Consider the following 16,791-nt stretch of genomic DNA (forward strand, 5'->3'; position numbering starts at 1 on the left):
CATCCCTGGGTCTCAGGTGGGTTTCTTGTAAACAGCACACATAGGGGTCTTGCTTTTGTATACATTCAGCCAATCTGTACCTTTTGGTTAAAGCATTTAGCTCTTTACATTTGTGGTGATTATTGGTATGTATGATACTGTTACCACTTACTGTATCATTTTGGATTTGTTTTTGTAGGCCTCTGTTTTTGTGTGTTTCCTGTCTAGAGAAGTTCCTTTAGCATTTGTTGAAGAGCTGGTTTGGTTATGCTGAATTCTGTTAGCTTTTGCTTGTCTGTAAAGCTTTTGATTTTCCTTTGAATCTGAATCCAGATCCTTCTGAATCCAGATGGCTGGAAAAAGCCATCTTGGTTGTAGGTTTTACTCTTTCATCACTTTAAGTATGTTCTGCCATTCCCTTCTAGCCTGTAGAGTTTCTGTTGAAAGATCAGCTGGTAGCCTTTGGGGCTTGTGTTCCCTTGTATGTTGTTTGTTTCTTTTCCCTTGCTGCTTTTAATATTTTTCTTTGTGTTTCATTTTTCTTAGTTTGATACGTGTTTTGGCATGTTTCTCCTTGGGTTTATCCTACATGGGACTCCTGGGCTTTGTGGATTTGGGTAGCTATTTCCCTTCCCATTTTAGGGAAGTTTTCAACTATAATCTCCTCAAATATTTTCTCATGGCCTTTCCTTTTGTCTTTCTCTTCTGGGACCCTTATGACTCAAATGTTGTTATGTTTAATGTTGTCCTGTAGGTCTCCGAGAGTGTCCTCATTATTTTTTATTCTTTTTTGTTTATTGTGCTCTGTTTCAGTTATTTCCACCATTCTGTCTTCCAGCTCACTTATGCGTTCTTTTGCCTCAGTTACTCTTCTGTTGGTTTCCTCCAGTGAATTTTTTGCCTTAATTTACTTATGTTTAGTTGAAGGATAATTGCTTTATGATATTGTGTTGTTTCTGCCATAGATTAACATGAATCAGCCATAGGTAAACATATGTACCCTTCTGCTTAAAAACCCCCCTCCCACCCCTCACCCCATTCCACTCCTCTAGGCTGTCATAGAGCCCTGGTTTGAATTTCCTGAGTCATACAGCAAATTCCCACTGGCTGTCTATTTTACATATAATAGTGTGTATGTTTCCACACTACTCTCTCCATTCATTCCACCCTTTCCTTTCCCATGCCCCCGTGTCCATAAGTCTGTTCTGTATGTCTTTGTCTCCATTGCTGACCTGCAAATAGGTTCTTCAGTATCATCTTTCTAGATTCCCTATACATGTGTTAATATACAGTATTTATTTTTCTCTTTCTTACTTTACTAAGTATAATAGGCTCTAGGTTCATCCACTTCATTTGCACTGACACAAATGCATTCCTTTTTTATGGCTGAGTAATATCCATTGTACACATGTATCACAACTTCTTTATCCATTCCTCTGTTGATGGACATTTAGGTTGATTCCATGTCCTAGCTGTTGTGAATAGTCCTGCAATGAACACTCGAGTACATGTGTCTTTTTCAACCATGGTTTCTTCAGTGTAGTTTTTATTTCAGTTGTTGCATTGTTGATTGTTTATTCTTTAATTCTTCAAACTCCTTGTTAAACATTTCTTGCATCTTCTCTATCCGTGCCTCCATTTTCTTTCCAAGATTTTGGGTCATCTTTATTTTCATTCCTCTGAATTCTTTTTCTGGGAGATTGCCTATTTCCTATTCATTTGGGTTGGAGAAGGGTTCTTTATTTCTCAGTGCTTCCATTTGTTAGTTTCTAATTGAAAGCAGAAAAGAGACAAATATAATCACTGATCATTGATGAGAGTCTTTCCCAAACTCACCTTATTTGAAATTTCTGGTACCATCACCACTAGGATCATCCTCACCATTAAGATTAAAAAATCTCTTTCAGATAAATTTTCCCAAGATCATGTCATGATGTTATCTCCTAATTCATGTGTTCACAAACATCTTTTGCATTGAAAAGAGAAAGTGCCAGGATAATCAATATTGCTTTCATTATGCAAATAAAAGTTTTATAGAGATAAGGTTGTATGGAGATGAAATTAACTGTGACAGTTCAGGAGGAGTTTTACAGGAAAAGAAGATTAACATGTTAGGTCTTCAGTGGCTGTCTTCACTGATGTGTATAATGTTGGACAAAATGAAATCCCTATGTGCCCAAGCTCAGTGGAGGAATGTTTATTGAGCCATAGAAATTTGAGTAGGGCATGTCTCTCTAGTTTATGACAGCCCATTTTCTTTTCTCAGTGTGAGGATAAATGGGTCTGTTCTTGTCTAAATTGGAAGTCATGTTAATTGTTCTTTTTGATTTTTTTATTATTTATTTTTTGTATACTTGTTAAGAAACTTGTATAGAAAAAAATGTGTTACCTGTTCTAAAGTAAGTTGCTATTATTCTTCAGGCCATAGTAGACTATAACATTTTATTTTTTTCAGATATTTATGTGTACGAGAAAAGGGATGATTTTATATAGAGGGAGACCAGATCAAACTTAATTTACTGGATTCTTCTACAGAGGCTAAGATGTGCAATCTTTTACTGCCCAAAAGTTCTATTTTCAAGCTTGATTTCCTTTTGAATGATTTTTGCAATGATAATACAGAAAAGTTATTTTGTGTATTCACTTTTTTCTTCTTTTACTCAAAGGAAACAGATGTCTAACAAAAGTGAGTTAAAGCTGAGCTACAGTGCAAAAAATAGCACTTAGCACAGCAAAGGGAACATTGGAAACAGAAGGAAGAGGAGAGGAAAAAGGACGATGAGGAGTGGAAAATGAAGGAAGAGGAGTTGAGAAAGAAGGAAGAGGAGTGGAGAAAGATGAGAGAGGAGAGGCAAAAGAAGAAAGAGGAGAGAGAAATGAAAGACATAAGTACTGGGTGCTGCAGTGTTGTAGGGGGAAAGGAAAACCACTCGATTCCGAGAGGCTGGTCAAATGGATAAAGAGAAGCCTGTAAAAGAATGCCTTTATGATACCTGAATAAAATGAGTGATGTCTAACATACTCAGAGTAGTAAGGGCATTGCCATCTGCTGTGTACTGGTCAGGTACCACATAAATTTTAGATAACCTTTGGTCTAGAGGTCCCCAACCCCAGGTTTACCCCAACCCCAGATTTCAACAGAACTCTGAAAATGGTCTGCGATATCTCTGTGTTTCACCATCTCAGATCCCTATGCTTGACTTGGGAATAGCAGTGTGCAGTCATGAGGTTTAAAGAAGTTAGTCTTATAAAACACTCAACAATACCTGGGATATAGTTGCTCCTTAATAAGTGTAAAGAATCTGCCTGCAGTGTGGGAGACATGAGCTCAATCCCTGGGTCAGGAAGATCCCCTGGAGGAGGAAATGGCAACCCACTCCAGTATTCTTGACTGGGAAATCCCACGGACTGGGGAGCCTGGCCAGCTACAGTAAATGGAGTCGAAAAGAGACATGTCTGAAGTGACTAATACTAGTAAGTGTTAGTGTCATGGGAAGGTTTTAGAAAAACGACTGGCCACAACATTTTAGGAGGAAAACAGAAAATGATGCAGTGGACTACCATGATTTCCTGAGTGTATATTTGTCAGAGTAAATAAGAAGTCTGGGTCTGCTGAAGGGAGAGCTCTATTTCTCTCCCTTAGTGAGAGTGGGGATAGTATAGCAGACCCTGCCATAGGAGACATGACATCTAGAAGAAATGTTAGTGATCTTCCTTTGAGGCCCCTCTTCATGCCAGCAAGGCAGCAGAGACCCAGAGTGGAAGTGGAGCTTTTCTGCCTGCGAGACCTGAAATCCAGGACTCTGCCTTTTTTTTTTTTTTTTTCTCATCTTTAGACAATTTAATAAGCACACTATAATGGAAAAGTCATTCTTTCTAAATCTTCTCTCAATTTCTCTCACAATTTCTAAAGAAATTATAAACTATATTCTTTTTCTGTTATATTCTAAAATCTTTTTTAAAATTTTTTACTGAAATATGGTTGTTTTATAATGTTGTGCCAATCTCTGCTGTACAGCAAAGTGACTAGCTATACACATATAGACATTCTTTTGTATATTCTTTTTCATTATGGTTTATCACAGGATTTGCATTATAGTTCCCTGTGCTATACATTAGGACCTTGTTTATCCATTTGGAATGTAGTCATTTGCATTTAGCAACCACAGGCTCCCAGTCCATCCCTCTCCCTCCCCTGTTCCTCCTAGCAATCACAGTCTGTTCTCTTATGAGTCTGTTTCTGCTTTGTAAATAGGTTCATTTGTGCCATATTTTAGATTCCACATTCAGTGATATCATGTTATTTGTCTTTCTGACTTATTTAGTATGATAATCTCTAAGACCCTACATGTTGGTGCAAATGGCATTATTTCATTTTTTTAATGATGGAGTAATATTCCATTGTACACAGACACCACATCTTCTCTATTCATTCATTTGTTGATGGACAGTTAGGTTGCTTCCATGTCTTGGCTACTGTGAATAGTGCTGCTATGACCATAGGGGTTCATGTATTTTTCTGGATTATAGTTTTATCTTGGGTGTATTCCCAGGAATGGGATTGCTGGATCATATAGTAATTCTACTTGAGTTTTCTGAGCAAACTGCATACTGTTTTTCATGGCAGCTGCATCAGCTTACATTCCCACCAGCAGTGTCAGAGTGGAATCCAGGACTCTTGGTTCTCAGTTCAGTGCCTTTCTGTCATAGCATGTTTTTTTCCCTTCTATCTCAATCCAAAAATAGTTTATTTTTTAATTCTCCAATTTGTTGTGACAGTGTAGAAATAGCCCACATCTTGTACAAAAACCAGATGCCACATGAGTAGTTTTCTAAGCAGGACCGTTTGTATAGTGTGATATGCTATGTGTACAGACAGCAGACCTGCTTCCCTCCTCAAGAGTTTTTCTTTAAAGGATGAAAGAATGTATTTTGAAGACTTACAAGCTAAGTGCTATTTCCACTATAAGGCTAAGAGACCAAGGTAAAAAGATGTTTTCTAACAAATTATTTTTTAGTAAAGTAAAACATAATTGCATTGCCCTCTATCCTCCTGGCATTCTCTTGGTACATTACGCTTTGACTGATGCCATGGTTCATTTGCCCTTGACAGTGAGCATAATGCTTTTCTTTGGAGATATTTGCTGTTGTCCATGCCATTTCCTTCCCTAGATCTTCCTGACCCATGGATCGAGTCCAAATCCCCTGCATTGCAGGGAGATTCTTTATCATCTGAGCCACCTGTGCCTTTCTGCATAGGACATACATGATAGAAAGTTACAGAAAGTTATAGATAATATGCCTTAAGTTTATTCAAAAGGAAAAGACTAGACAGATCTTTTTCTGTTCCCTGTATATGAACTTCATTAGAACTTCTCATGTTCATTACCACCAGCACCCTGCTGTCCTTGAAAGGATGAAGAAAGGTCAGATTTTGTTGTTGTTGTTGCTGGAATATAGAAATGGTTTTGTCATGAGCACTGGGTTGCTTGTAGTTTAGATGGTGGTGTTGTAAAGGAGCTTTCTGAAGTGGGTATAGCTGGTGGGAATGTCCCAAAGAGTATATAAATCTTAGATTCAACAGCTATAGAATTACAATTTCCAAAGGCAGAACATTTATTCATTGAACACATTTCTTATTATTTGAGCATTGACTTCTAGATGTGAGGATCTAATGGTAAACAAAGTAAGCATGTATCTGCTCTCAGGGAAGCTGACAGTCCGGTTATGGCTTAACTCTTCACTGTCGCATGTGAACTCTTCACATGCTATTCCATATTGGCTTCCTTGGGTTTTTTTTTTTCCCCTTTTGTATTCAGTAGTGACAGTGGTGATTCCCTTTTCTGTCATCCCCCTGCCCCCTTTTCCTTCATTCCTTCTTTCAACTTTACGATAGGTGAATGTTGATATAGATCCTTACTCTGCGAGGTCCTCCTTCTTATTTTAGTTCTGTCTTTGCCTCTGTTGTATGCATAAACTTTGGAACTTTGTTAGTTCAAATGTTAAAATTGGGAAAGTGAACATTCATATCTTCCAAGATTAAACTGCCGTTTCAGAATTCTTATGGATTACATGAGAGAGCCTGCTTCTTCTACCTTATCAATCCGCATAAAGGGAGTTTCTCCTCTGATGACAGGTAGTCTTAAATACCTGGGTGTATTCTAAGCCTGTGCTGAATAGTAACAGAGCCCAGCACTATGTGCAAAGATGTGTTTTGCTTGTGGTCAGGGTGTAGGTATACCATCTGAGAGTCAAAGTTGCGTGAACTCGTTCTGCTTTAGATGCCACCATGGAAATTATGCTTCACTGCTTGACAATGTACTTTGCACTCCCGAAAAAGATAATGGGTCTGTTAGGGAGTCCAGTTTGCCCCTGGGGAGGAAGGTGTGACTAGTAAGTGGATAATTGGCTTTTGACCACAACAGCCTCACTCCTGGAAACACACAAAGCCTTGTTGTGAGGTGGCTGCATGTCAAATAGAATGTTACGTGTTTCAGATGTGGGGCAAATGCTTTAAGTTGTAACTGTGTTATGAAAAAGAAAGAAACCTGAGTATTTAATTCCACTCCCCACCCCCCCAATTCCACTAGTAACCTTCTTTAACCTGTATTTTGACTTGTTTCTATCCTATAAAAAGACAAACCAAGCACAGGATGTTACTGTCAGAGGCTTACACACATGTGTTTTTAAGGCAGTGTATTCTTAGTGGGAAAGAATGTCTCTCTTCAAACTAACTTTCTGTTTTATATTTTTCTACATGCATAATTTTCTCGTTTGAATTAATATGTGTAATGAAAGCCTAAGAAAATTAGAGTAAAGTAACATTACTTACACAAGTATTGTTCATGTGTCTTAATAAACATAATTTGGATTTGGCATAATCCCAAATGTGAGCCATCAATATTACAACACACACTCATCATGAACTAGTAATATGTCTTCCCAGAAGGGACATGGGATCTAAAAAATACCAGGCAGAATTTTTGTTTAAAATCCACATCCCAGTTAGAAAATTTTTATCTCGACGGTTTCTTCTGAAACTCAGCGAGGAAAACTCTGGTATCAGTGGTAGAGGCAGGAAAAAGCCTTCAACCCAAAGAAAAGTACTGGATTAGTAATTACTAAATGGAGCAGTTACAATGTTTTTTATCCTTTCTACCCACGATTATATCTATTTAGGACTTTTGCCTGGTCTCTGCAGCCGTGCATTTATCATTTTCAGTTTCATCCAGGAGAAGCATACTTTTAGCTCTGTTATGCACTTTTCTCTCTGGTATTTACTTTTGTAGACTGATACACAGCAGACGAAAGAACAAGTTTAGGATGACTCTGACCTGGATTATAAACACTGAGAGACAGAGGCCCTGCTGCAAAGTATGGCAGTCTGTCTGGAGCTCCCTCTAGGTACTTCAGAATGCTTTGTGTTACTGTTTTCTCAGATTTGACTTGGCGTGTGATGTACCATGGGCTTCCCTGATAGCCCAGCTAGTAAAGAATCTGCCTGCAATGCAGAAGACACTGGTTTGATTCCTGGGTTGGGAAGATCCGCTGGAGAAGGGGTGGGCTACCCTCTCCAGTATTCTTGGGCTTCCCTTGTGGCTCAGCTGGTAAAGAATCCACCTGCAATGTGGGAGACCTGGGTTCGATCCCTAAGTTGGGAAGATGCCCTGGAGAAGGGAAAGGCTACCCACTCCAGTATTCTGGCCTGGAGAATTCCATGGCCTGTACAGTCCATGGGCTCACAAAGAGTGATTGTACTATGTCCAGTGTTTACTGTTCTTTTACATCTTTTTTTGTTTTCATATTTTAAGAAATACTTTGGCTTATGGTCCAGGTATATTTGCTTTTGAAATTGAGGGGCAGAAGGAGATAGGAGGACAGATTGTAGAGTTGCTGGCAATTTGCTGTTTATTGGCTGATGCCCTGGTCAGCCTTCTCTATTGTGTTACTATTAGAGTATCTTATACTTGTTAAATGATTGATGTTGTTGTTCACTTGCCCAGTCTGGTCTGACTCTTTGCGACCCCATGGACTGCAGCATGCCAGGCTTCCCTGTCTTTCACCATCTCCCAGTTTGCCCAAGTTCACGTCCATTGCATTGGTGATGCCATCCAGCCATCTTATTTTCTGATTCTCTCTTCTCCTTCTGCCCTCAATCTTTCCCAGCATCAGGGACTTTTCCAATGAATTGGCTATTCACATCAGATGATGTAAATAAATGAGTTACCCCATGGTAAATTCAAGAAATCTTGAATAAAAATGTTGTTTTTCATTTCCATTGCTGAATCCCAACCTCTCTCTGCCAGTGTAAATACTGTGAATCTGGTTATGAATTTCATAACCACCACAGGCATAGAGTGATGAAAAATAGAATGCTCAGTAGGAAATTTGAAGGAAAACTTAAAATGCTGACAGATTAGCAGCTAATTAACATGTTTAAATTTCTTTGACTCTGCTATATATCTTGGCTTCATTGGCATCTTTACTGCAGCACCCTTCTTCTAACTCATTATCCATTTCCTCATTTTATCCAGAGTTTGGATATTGAGCTATTTGTTTTATTTATGTTGAAGGTAACTTGTTCATAATATGTTTCTTATGTCACTTAACCATATATCGCTCATGGATAAGCTATTTTTTTTTCTTTATCCATTTGCTTTTCATACATTTCAGAGTAATCCTAGGATGTCTGTAAAACTATATGATATCCAATATAGTAAAACAAAAGCTTTAAAAGTAATACATACAAATAAAAACAGTATCAGATTTCCTTTTATAAATGGTTCATCTTTTAATTCCATCATTGGCTTTTATATTAAAATAAATTTTCATTTATTTCCATAATTACTTAAATTAACAATAAAAATTATCCTGTCTACAATAAAATGGTGTTCATATCAATATAAATAAGAAAAAGCTATATATAATAATAATATAAATTATTTCTGAATATCATTCAATACATACACACAAAACTAAAACACCATGGAAAAGCATTTTAAACCTCAGTTTTTAGTAGGTAAAATCATATCTATAACAATGGTATCATAAACACCAATGAGATGTTGATTGTTTTGTTAGCTTCCTTGTGGTATGGAAGAGGTAAGCTGTGGGATATTTGAGTGATGGAGCTTCTTTGAGGAGCTGACAAGCCTTTTTATTACTTAGTTGCAAGTGATAACATATTAGACACTGTTCAATTATATTTTTGCTTCAAAATAGTCTTTGAAGTTCTGTTGCAATGTGAACACTGGTTAAACACAACAGTAGAATATCTTCTCCCCTAACCTGCATAATGGAGAAGGAAATGGCAACCCACTCCAGTGTTCTTGCCTGGAGAATCCCAGGGACAGGGGAGCCTGGTGGGCTGCCGTCTATGGGGTTGCACAGAGTCGGACACGACTGAAGTGACTTAGCATAGCATAACCTGCATAAAGCCAGCAATTAAGCCTTAAGAGTAAAACAAATGAAACATCCTTAAACCATGATCAAATTCTGAACTATCCCTGCATCTCTGCCAAAGGGCCTGGCCAGGGTGGACCCCATTTTCAATTTTTATCCATGTCTCTGACCTACCTTCTGACTTACTGCAGAGGGTAATCAGTGGATTAATTGTAGAACCACATGAAAATTCCTGGTATCTTAACAGATCCGCCATTGTGTTATAGGATTTAGACAGAATAGTTAAACCCTTTACCTTATGAAATAAAGGAAATTGCACATGATTGAAACCAAATGGGAATCTGCACTGTGTACTGAGGTTTCTTTCTGCCCATATGTCTTCTTTGGCATGTATGATACTGAAAAGCCATTTTCCTCTGGCCTGGAGCCGCCTTAGCTGTTTGGTGTAGCTTCTATGTGAAGGACATTTGGCTTGTATTTGAAGGATAGAGAAAAAAATGTATTTGCATTTTCTTTAGTGTTTTCCTTTTCTTACTCTTGTTGTCAGATTTCCAGCCTGCGCTGACCTTGATCTGTGAGCTTGTTTCTCCTGTCTGCAGAATGGCTGTTCACCTAGGTGCACACGGCGGTGCTTTCTAGAACTGCCAGCTGCGAAGGAACACAATTCCCAAGCACAGTAAACAGCACAAGGGGATGAAACTAAGTGTAGAATAAAGCAGCCTGGCATTTTGCTTTGTTTTGAAAGAGATTTTTAAATGACTGGGTTCAATATTTACCCTTGTCTCTGTCACTTAGTCTCTCAGCACATGCAGTTTATCCATGGATGATAGACTTCCCTCCAAATACAGACATAAAACAGATTAGCTGACTCTCCATGACTGTTCAAAATTGCTTATAATCACTTATTTCATAATCTTTTAAAATTTTATAGACACCTCGTCTTATGTTTTTTACTAGGTCACATCTAGACTAACAAAATAAAGTGGAGAATTAGAATTATCTGGATAGTTGATGCTAGAGATGGATTTGCCTTGAATTATCTGGGTAACTGCTTTGATTTGCCACTTTACTTTGTTAAGGTGGACATGGCCTTTGAATCTCTAAGTTAATTCTGTCTAAACTCATTTCAAATTTTAATTTCCAAAATATGAAAAATGCACTTGACTGTTTTCCTTTTCTTTCCTCTTTTTTTTTCAGTTATCTCAGTCTCTCCTGGCTACACAAGCACTTTAATTTGGGCATGGCTGTTTTGATTTGTCTCACACTGCTCTTTCCCCCAGTGTGGTCACTGAATTTTTTAACATGGGATTCCTGTTATTTTCATTATTTAGTCCAAATCCCTGCATCTGTATCCTCGAAATCAGTGATCACTCCCAGTGAAGCTGGAAGCCAGGACTCAGGAGACTTGGGACAATTAACATGGTAAGAACTGTCCCTTCCCAAAGGCCATGATGGGATAGTCAATAATACAGAATGCTCAAAAGGCCTGAAAAGCACACCATTCTGTTGTACATTGTTAACTGTGCATGCCTCTTCACCTGTCAGTCATTTATGGTTATATTTATGGTGGACTGCTGTTTTTGGTGGCATAGCATCAACTTTGAACCCTGGAAGTGATAAATTTATATATCATTCTCCCCTGAATGGGCTAATTAAACCCCATGTGTCTTGTTTGACAAACACAAACATACTTTTTAGCTTAGGTCTTAAAGAGAGCAGGGAAAGACCAAAGATGAATGGACTATATATTCAGTTCAGTTCAGTCGCTCAGTCTTGTCCGACTCTTTGCGACCCCATGAATCACAGCACGCCAGGCCTCCCTGTCTATCACCATCTCCCGGAGTTCACTCAAACTCACGTCCATCAAGTCAGTGATGCCATCCAGCCATCTGTCGTCCCTTCTTCTCCTGCCCCCAATCCCTCCCAGTATCAGAGTCTTTTCCAATGAGTCAACTCTTCGCATGAGGTGGCCAAAGTACTGGAGTTTCAGCTTCAGCATCAGTCCTTCCAAACAAGACTATATATTCAGCTGCTCATTATTCTACTTTGGTTTTGGTTTCCATGTGAATCTTTATTATGAGAACACCAAGATGTTCTAACCCTAAATTTAATTTTTCAAAAGTCTTAATTATTTGCTCAATGTGAAGTGAAATGAAAGTCGCTCAGTCATGTTTGACTCTTTGAGACCCCATAGACTGTACAGTCCATGGAATTCTCCAGGCCAGAATACTGGAGTGGGTAGCCTTTCCCTTATTCAGGGCATCTTCCCAACCCAGGGATAGAACCCAGGTCTCCCACATTGCAGGCGGATTCTTTACCAACTGAGCCATAAGGGAAGCCCAAGAATACTGGAGTGGGCAGCCTATCCCTTCTCCAGCGGATCTGCCCCATCCAGGAATTGAACCAGGGTCTCCTGCATTGCAGGCGGATTCTTTACCAACTGAGCTATCAGGGAAGCCTATTTGCTTAATAGAGTTGGCTAATTTGAAAACTCAGTCCCCAAAGTGTTTTTATTGTCATTACTAATTGTTATAATCATCAGGATTGACTGCTCTGTTTTTTGTCAATTGCCAGATTTTTTATTATCGTAGGTATATTCCAGGATTATGTAATTCATTTCTCAAAGCGGGAATAGACATTCTCTAATTTGACCACTGAGGGGACATCCAAAGTGTAAAAATGTGATAAGAGAAAGGAGAAGGCTCATAAATAGGTGTGGAGTCATGAAAGCTTCCTTAATCCAGGTGCCTTCAGCAGGATCCCACGTGCTGTGCCCATGGGCAAGAGGTAGAGGTGAGTGGGCAGTGGAGCCTCTGGCAGTAGATTAGCAAGCACTCCCTTGATAAAGTCAGATGTCTCCTCACCGCTCAGGCTGGTTGAGCTCAGGTGGGAACAGGGACCTAGTTTTTCCAAATCTTTTCATTTTTCATGAGAAGCTAAAAATTCAAGTATTTATGCTGCTGCTGCTGCTGAGTCGCTTCAGTCATGTCAGACTCTGTGTGACCCCATAGATGTTAGCCCACCAGGCTTCCCCATCCCTGGGATTCTCCAAGCAAGAACACTGGAGTGGGTTGCCATTTCCTTCTCCAGTGCATGGAAGTGAAAAGTGAAAGTGAAGTTGCTCAGTCGTGTCCAACTCTTCGCGACCCCATGCCCATGGACTGTAGCCTACCAGGCTCCTCTGCCCATGGGATTTTCCAGGCAAGAGTACTAGAGTGGGTTGCCATTGCCTTCTCTGAAGTATTTATGCAGTAGTCTCTTAAATGTTAAAGACTTGTTAGGAGGAGTAATGGGTTAGATTTGGCTCGAGTTGGCACTTTTTGGCTTCTCTCTTTGACTTTGAATTTTCAAAATATCTTAAAATATTTTCATAAAGTTTCAATGAAAGAAGCATCATCACAGCCCCACCATTCTAACAAATCTGTCTTTGGCTTGTCCATGTACCTTCCAACCTTTAGCTGCCCACATGCATTTCTTGCTACCGTATATGTTCTTGGAGAAGAAGTATACAATTCTGCATTTTTATCTTTTCACTTAACACATTATTGTAAGCATGATCTTCTGTCGTTTTCAGAAAAGTCTATGTGATTTGGGGAGATAAAAATATAGAAACGGGAGTAGTATTAGCTTGTACTACAGGGGTTTTTGCTTTCTGAAACCAGCATGTAAGACTGAGATGGTCTCATCAGTATCTGCCTGTTGGTGTATTTCAGACTTGAGTCTTTGGTTTTGACAGGGCCTTTTGAAACCTGTGGACACTGCTTTCAATTTGATAAAAGTGAATGTAGAGGCTCTCGTGGGCACCAGGCTGGTTTATATTAGTCGCCTTTGTGATTTGGGGTAGCACACGTTTTCTTTCTTTTTTTTTTTTTTTCTTGAACAGTTCAGAAGGTCTTTGAGGGGGAAAAAGGCATGATAACACCATGAGTGATGCTTAGTGTCAAAGGTGCCATTGGTACATTAAGTGCTATTACTGACTTCATAGTTGATGAGCCCGTTTGGAGACTTCTAGAGGAAGCTGACTGGTGCTACTAGCACTCTAGGGACAACAGCAGTGTTTCCTTCTGAGAGAACTTCATTTCTTTCCCCTTACGTGATATTTTTACTTAACCACCTTGGAAGAGGTGCTGTCTACTCCCATCCTACTCAGACTCCACAAACTCACTTCAGTTCTCTGTAGGAATGTTTTGGCAAGAGTAGGCAACTAGAAGTCACTGAGTATATATATCTTGCTAAGTGCAGATTTCATAAAAATGCGAGGCAATTGACATTGAGGAAATGATGATTTTTTAGAAAAATTGAGCACAAAGTTGGCTCAAGGAGAAGGCATTAAGAATAGCTTAGTAAATCTTGTCCCTGTTTTGAACTTAGGAACATTCTGTGCAAATTTATGTTTTTGTTTCCATAATATATATATGAGAGTTCAATTTCAGAAGAATGTTATATTTCAGTTTTTAAATTCCACTTGAAATGCCTTTTTCTGTAGAAGAAACATCTTTGAAAATAGTTACTATTAACTCTAACATTTCATAAAACATGAGACTGAGAGAAGAGCTTGGTAATTCCTAAGAATATAACTCTGTCATCATAAATGTGCATATTTGTGTAGAATTTGGACTTTTTGAAAAATGGAATATCTTTCAGACGATAACTCAGAACCAAATCAACACGTCTGGTTCTACCTAAAGGGTACACATAAATTCTGTCATTCATTTGCCAAAGTTTCAAACCAAAATTGCAGTTTCTTTTCAGAGCCAAAATTGCCAAACATTTCTCATATAAACCCTGTAAGTGGGGCATTTGGAAATTGTAATACTTAATACGCTCTTTTATTAAAAAAAAAAAGGTTAGTGCTTTAAAAATATCAAGTATAACAAAAATAATTTTTCAATTATACCAGTATGATTTAATTTCTAAACTTAAGAGTGTCATAATTTGTGTTCCAATTTCTGCTTCTGTTGTTACAGCCTACTTCTCATTTATAGTTGACACATGTGGTACTTTTCTCTTTCTTGTAATTAGTTTTGATAGAACCAGTTAATCATTTCTCATTGAAACATACTGAACAAAGAACATTTCTTGGGTTTCAAAAAAGTCTATTAATAAAAAAATTTGAAAGACTGGTCTTACATATAAATATCAACGAAAACATTCTAAACATACTATTTGCAACTGGAATCCAAAGCAATATTAAGAAGATAGAATGTTATGCTTAATTGGGACGGATTCAAAAATTCGAGGATATTTTTGTACAGGAAGATAAGTTACCTTAATTCAGCACATAAAAAAGTCAGAGAGGGAAAAGTAAACATTTGCAGTATATACTGAAATGATACTTTCAAAATATAAACATCTGGTCTCATATTTTTAAACTTAGTAAACTAAGAATAGAAATGTTTTTCTCAGAATGATAAAGAATATTAATTTCAAACCAGGAGCTTACATCTTTTATACATGAGAGTGAAGTGTTGGCACTTTATAGATCTTAAAGAAAAATTGCTTACATTTAGTTGAATACATGTCTCTCTCCTTCGGGAAATGACAGGTTCCTTAAGAGCAGGGAGTGACTTTTGTAGTTCTGTCCTATAGTAGGTATTTGTTAAATGTTTGTTGAAAAAATCAAGTATCACCCTACTTTTTACAGATGAGGGCACTGAGGTACAGAGAGTAAGTAATTTTCTCAGGTTCACACAGGTTGTAGCTACAGTGCTAGGATTGAACCAGGGCAAGTTGATGCAACTTTCCCCAGTCGATACTTTAGCCCTGCATCATCTCTAACAAAGATTGCCATATGATACATGACCTACTCCATATGGCTATTGCTTTAAACAAATTAATATCTGTAAAGCACCAGGAAAGGAGTCTGGTATATATTGAGAATATGTGAGTTTTAGCTGTTACTGTTTGATTTATCCCTACCCTTAATCCCCAACCTTCAGATACTCAACCAGAAATGAATCCATTTAAGTGATAACCATTCAGCCCACATTTATTTTTCTTATGCACAAGGATGCCACACTAGGGCTCTTCTCGTGTTTGACGAGATTCCTTAGGCTTCCCAGTGACAAAGCTAAAGCAGAGACTGCACTGGCCGGTAGAAACCAGGCGAGTAGTGACATCAGAAAGTTCACCAGGGCACAGCCTACGCATTGTCCCAAACCTGATTCAAGAGGAAAACTTTCAAAGATAAAATATGTATTGATGTGATAACATATTGTGGGGTCTCTTATTACAATAACATCCATCTCATAATAGCCTTAACATAATAGTTAGAGGGAAGATGACTGATGTTTGTCTTTTGTGACAAGAGGACTGGGTGGAAGGAGAGTAATACAGTGATACAGTTTATTTCTGTCTTCCTTTTGGACCATCTATGGCCTTAACACCATCCCTCAGTTCTACTTTCCGATCAGTCAGGGACACTCAAGCTCCCCTGCATTTTATTTGTAATAGTCTCTTACTATAGGAACAATATCAGTTCATTTTATACAATTAGAAAATATAGACAAACAATTAAAAAAATCATATTCCTACAATCAGAGAATATGCATTCACACTCTTAATAGCTTAGTGTATATCCTTTCACACAATATATATGTCATCATGTAAATGACAAATGATATCATACTGTACAAACTGTTGAACTTGCTTTTTTATTCAAGTATCTCTATTTTTCATTTCAGTGCAGTTTCATCTTATCTAGTGTCTGTATCATCTACACATTTCCCCAGTTTTTCCCAACATAATCCTATTATATTTAAAATTAATTCCTGTTCTCCCAGTTGTCAACGTCTATCAACCAAAACCCTTCCATCCATAGATTTTCTCTGGAGAGGTGGGGCCCCCCTCAAGGGAACTTTACAGAAGTATGCAGTGAGTGGATTGAGGGAGGGTCTTTCTGGCTTCCAACTTCACTAGGTACACTCTAGATCAGAGTTGGAACAGATGTCTGCTATTCTCTGCTCTTCAATTTGAACATTAGGCCTCCATACAGTCAATATTAAGCCTTATGTAGACACAATACTTTGGGTAAAATTCAGATATTTGATAAACTCTGCCTTTCCCTGATCTCCTAACTGTTTAGTGAACTATGAACTCAAGAATAAGGCAATTAGAATAATGTATCCATGATCAACTTGTATTGGCTGCACCTATTCATCACTTTTGTCTCGTGATTTGAGGAGAGGAAAATGTGCTCAGGGGCCACGTGGGCTTAATGCCCAACAGAAAGTCCTTAGGACCTGCAACTTCATCCACAGTTGGGACTCCATTGGATTCTCTGAAACTACATGTACCTCAGATTATTTTTATCTCTTTTTGGTGGAAACATTGCTATCTTTTAAGGTGCTCTGATGAATCAGAGGCTAAAGGGAAAACCTTAAGGAGGTTATAATAAAGATGAAAAGGTAC

At 38.3% G+C, this 16,791-nt stretch overlaps 1 long non-coding RNA gene across 13 annotated transcripts in view; it reads left to right on the forward strand.

The window, feature by feature from the left end:
• LOC129634442 (uncharacterized) overlaps nucleotides 1-16,791 on the forward strand; it is a 52,390-nt gene that overhangs the window by 18,847 nt on the left and 16,752 nt on the right. For all 13 annotated transcript variants that reach the window (XR_008705641.1, XR_008705640.1, XR_008705643.1 and 10 more), the window contains one exon: nucleotides 10,713-10,803. This is a non-coding gene — a long non-coding RNA (uncharacterized LOC129634442). The remainder of the gene's footprint in view (nucleotides 1-10,712; nucleotides 10,804-16,791) is intronic.

The sequence above is a fragment of the Bubalus kerabau genome, chromosome 19, assembly GCF_029407905.1.
Source record: "Bubalus kerabau isolate K-KA32 ecotype Philippines breed swamp buffalo chromosome 19, PCC_UOA_SB_1v2, whole genome shotgun sequence".
Lineage (NCBI taxonomy): Eukaryota > Metazoa > Chordata > Mammalia > Artiodactyla > Bovidae > Bubalus > Bubalus kerabau.